The sequence below is a fragment of the Nanorana parkeri genome, unplaced genomic scaffold (assembly GCF_000935625.1).
Source record: "Nanorana parkeri isolate BGI_ZX_2015 unplaced genomic scaffold, ASM93562v1 scaffold223, whole genome shotgun sequence".
Taxonomy (NCBI): domain Eukaryota; kingdom Metazoa; phylum Chordata; class Amphibia; order Anura; family Dicroglossidae; genus Nanorana; species Nanorana parkeri.
The window spans coordinates 437,691-441,923 of record NW_017306491.1 but is presented as its reverse complement, the minus strand read 5'-3'; the positions used below and the strand labels follow the sequence as shown (position 1 = coordinate 441,923).

At 45.3% G+C, this 4,233-nt stretch overlaps 1 protein-coding gene across 2 annotated transcripts in view; it reads right to left on the bottom strand.

Annotated features, from left to right (window-relative positions):
* Window positions 1-4,233, bottom strand: part of SLC25A36 (solute carrier family 25 member 36) — a 51,855-nt gene that overhangs the window by 30,590 nt on the left and 17,032 nt on the right. The window lies entirely within an intron of this gene.

Genomic DNA, 4,233 nt, shown 5'->3' with positions numbered 1-4,233 from the left:
TGGGATCCTGCAGGAGAAAGGAGCAACCCTAAGGGCCCGTTCACCTCAGATGCAATGCAGTGTGTTCCGGCCCGATTCTAGCCAGAACGCACTGCCTCGTATTGCGGCTGGCTCACTTTTTTGTGGGGCAGGAGGGGGCGTGGCAGTCCATTGAAGTGAATGGCACCGTAGCCACGACCTCCGGCCGCACGGGATCGCAAGGCACATTATGCCTGCGGTCCGGTGCGATCAAAATGCTGCAAACACTATTTTAATCGCACCGGACCAGACCGCAGGCATAATGTGCCTCGCGATCCATTGTTGCTGATCTTATTTCGGCCTAAGGGCGTGCCATTCACTGCAATGCACCGCGCTCCCCCACAACAAAGTGAGCCGGCCGGAATGTGATCCAGTGCGTTCCGGCCAGAAATCAGCTGGAACGCACTGTGGCTGGTGTGAACTAGCCGTAACACTGGTACCGTATATAGTTACATTTTCTGAAATTTGGCAAGTGGCTCCCATGCGAAATGAAAATTTGTCCAGTGGCCCCCAAATGAATCAAGTTTGAGACCTCTGATTTAAACCCTAAAGAAAACTTTAGGGCTTGAAAAATCCACTCGTCTGTGACGAGAGGACGGTGGAGCCGGACGAGCAGCTTACCGGCCGGCCGTTGTAATTACACGGCCGCCCGGGAGATCCGCTGTGCCCGATGCGGCCGGGACCGTAAAAAAAAAGTAATACAAAAATTAAAGAATCATAAAAAAAATAAAAGCATACACACTCCCCACCACATACACACTCAGATATGCGCCAGGTGCGCCTACGTGCGAAAACGCTGATTGCGCCTATTGTGCCGCACATGTTACATATCGCCCCAAACGTCGGAGTGAGAGCAATGATTTTAGGACCATCAATCACCGATAACACTAAACTGATGAGCAGTAAAAGAGTTTTAAGCGTCGCCTATGGGCGTACCCAATTTTAATGCTTGACATGTTTGGTGTCTATTTACCCGACGTGACCCCGACTTTTATGTTTTAGCAAAAATATGTGTATAAATGTTTTATAACATACCTTTGGTTTGAACGGTGCTCGGGAGACAAATGCCGAACGGGCCGGTGTGCGCACACTGCCCGTTCAGCATTGCAGCCTCAGGGGGCGGGCTTGCGATGATCGCAAGTCAGATCTGCCTGTCCAAGATGGGCAGATCGTACGTTTCTTAAATTACTTTACAACCATCGCAAGACTAAGGTCTTGCGATGGTTGTAAAGTGTATGGCCACCTTATGAGAGACACACGGCTGAATGATCAATACATGCAAGAACTCCGATCTCTAACTACCTCTGAGAAGTTTATTAGGGTAAAAATGACACTGGGCTCCAGGAAAGAAATAACAATGAAGTTGAGTGGTCCAGCAAAGTGCACAAGCTGCACATCAAGCACTAACCCCTACTGGTAAAGAAACATCCAATACTAAAATAAAAAGCAACATAGCAGTTGATTGGAATAGAAAGAGCTGGAAGAAAATACACCGACGTGTGCTTGATACTCAATATCTGACAGTGATTGCATTGTTTTCAATGGGTCATCTGACTCAGACTTGTTGGGAGCATATCTGAATGTTATGAACATATAGAAGAACCATATAGTGAAAAAAGATTTTTTTGTATGCCCTGCGACATAAAAATGTGGACGGTAGTCTCCGAGTACATTTCATGATTCAGTTCTATTCACTTCTATTGCTCCCTGCAGTGGCCCCTCATCCTGCTTAGGTGGGCATCGACACTAATGAGCATAGAAGACTGGCCGTGTCGTACACAATAATTAGAAATTGTAACGTATTTACTATTATAATACATTAGAACAGGCCTCAAAACCTCCACTCGCCCCCTTGCGTTACATTACTGACCTCTGCGCTGTGCGTTACATTACTGACCTCTGCGCTGTGCGTTACATTACCGACCTCTGCGCTGTGCGTTACATTACCGACCTCTGCGCTGTGCGTTACACCACTGGCCTCTGCACTCTGCGTTGTTACTGATTTCTGTACTGTGCGTCACACAGCTGGCCTCTGTATTTAGCATTGCACCTCTGACGTCTGTACTGATCATTGTTACTGATCTCTGTACTCTGCGTCACACCGCTGACCTGATGGATTTAAGGCCGGGGTAGGGTAGGGGGTTAGGTGGGGCAACTGGTGGCGAGTAACTTTTAAAGCCTGGCCAGTAGCTCAGGACTTGACATTTTGAGCCCTGCATTAGAACATAAAATGGTAAGGACAACATTTTCGTTTGCCAAGCATACAACTGTATGGTTTTATGCATCTTGGCTGACAATAGCAGTGAATAAAAATAAATAAATGTGCATATGATTGTCATTTAGCAACTTGTATATTTCAGTAAAAGGAAATAATTTAATAGTTGCTTCAAAACTAAGTGCCTGTAGGGACCTTTTGTCACAACATCCACCTCTTGAAGCCGATTGGGTGACTCGGTAGGAGGAAAATGAAAAACTTCATACAAGTCTATTTTAGACGTCTGACTGGAACAGTACTGCCTTTATGTCAGTCCAAAACACAGTCTGAGCATCTCCGCGAAGAAACTTCAGGGAGAAATAAAACAAAAAAAACATTTTACACATATACATTATTAAATACAAACCTTTTTTTGGCCGTAGTTCTCTTTTGGGTCAAAAGGAGAACATTTACTAATGTCCTCCTCTGACCCAAAATTCAGCATATAGTGGGCTATATGCTGACATCGGAGCCGGGACGGATCCCAACAATATTGTGGGGATCCGCCCCGCTGCCTGATTGGCAGCTGGCTCTGCTATTTGGAGGCAGAACCAGCTGTGCCCGCTCCCTCTCTTGTCTGTCCCTTCAGTCAGCGCTGGAGGATTGGAGAGGGGAGGGGGAATCCATGCGGGGAGTGACAGTTACCAGTCTCTGCAGGGAGAAGATCAGGAACTCATCGATGAGTAGTATGTGATCACTCATTACTTGATCAATAGAGCCGACGTGCGACAGCTTCAGTGTCACATGCCGGCTCTAACTACTGGGATGAGTGTATTTCACTCTCCCCATAATTCTCCTTTGATGAGGTTTATATATCACAAAGTAACTGGATATGGGACTTATTTAGACTCATACAGGGGCCATTTGTTGTACTTTAAATCAGGGTGGTGCAGAAAGTTCCTTTCCTTGTTTTCAGTGAACTTGGCATAAAGATGCATGCACTTGGCAGGCTTACACAAGCTTGCAGGTGGCTATTAACAAGTAGCAAGGGGCACTTTAAATAGGCATGGTGTCCACACTGACTCTAATAAATTTGTTAATTTACAGAGTTGCTGCACACAATAAGAGGATAAACAGGGCAACATGTCCTAATTAAGAGACAAACAAGTTTTTTGTTACAGAGTTCTTGGCAGTAAAAACAAATGTGACGAGCAAAGAAAAGAGGAAAAGTATAATCCCCGCTTGAGCAAGTGACCAAGGCCTACAGTTCAAAGCAATTAAAATACTTCATTAGATGGTTTACTGCAGAGAAAAGTAGCCTATGTCAGTGGCTTAAGCACTCCTACGCACCCTAGGTTTTGTACTGGGTAATAATAAAATCAGGGGTATGTGCTTTTACTGTCGTCATGCAGGGAGACATCCATTTCAATGTGCTGCACTCTATTGAAGAACTTGTCTGGGTGAAGTAATGTGTGAATGGCAATGCTCAATAATTAGGCAACCTGTGTCTTTGCAAGTTTTTAGCACATCTGTACAATGGAAAAGCTTATTCTTTAAAGTCAAATTAAAGTTGTTTTTTTGGGAATATATCTCATGCTAGTAAGCAGAATATATATGCCCCAACATTGAAAAACTTACATGCGTCAGTGACGCTCGCTACCGGCAGCAGACGTCCCGACTCCCGAACGCTGTGAAGAAGGAAGTGTGGGCGGTCCAGATTGTCAGGGGGAGAGGAAGAGAGCAACGCTAAAGCTGGATGGTCAGAAACCGGCTCCAGCACTGGAGGGAAAAATGAGTCATATACTGCAGGTATACTGAGGTTTGGGTCACGGGAGGACGCTAGTTTGTGTTCTCCAGTGACCCGGAGGAGAACTATGGGGAAAAACACTTACCGCATAGCTCTCCTTTAATGTTACTTTAAAGTGAACTTTCACCAGTCCCTAGTGAATTGTCCATAGGTGCATATGTAGTGGTATTTTTTTTGAGGGGCGGGGGTTTAAACAAGAAAAAAACAATTATAT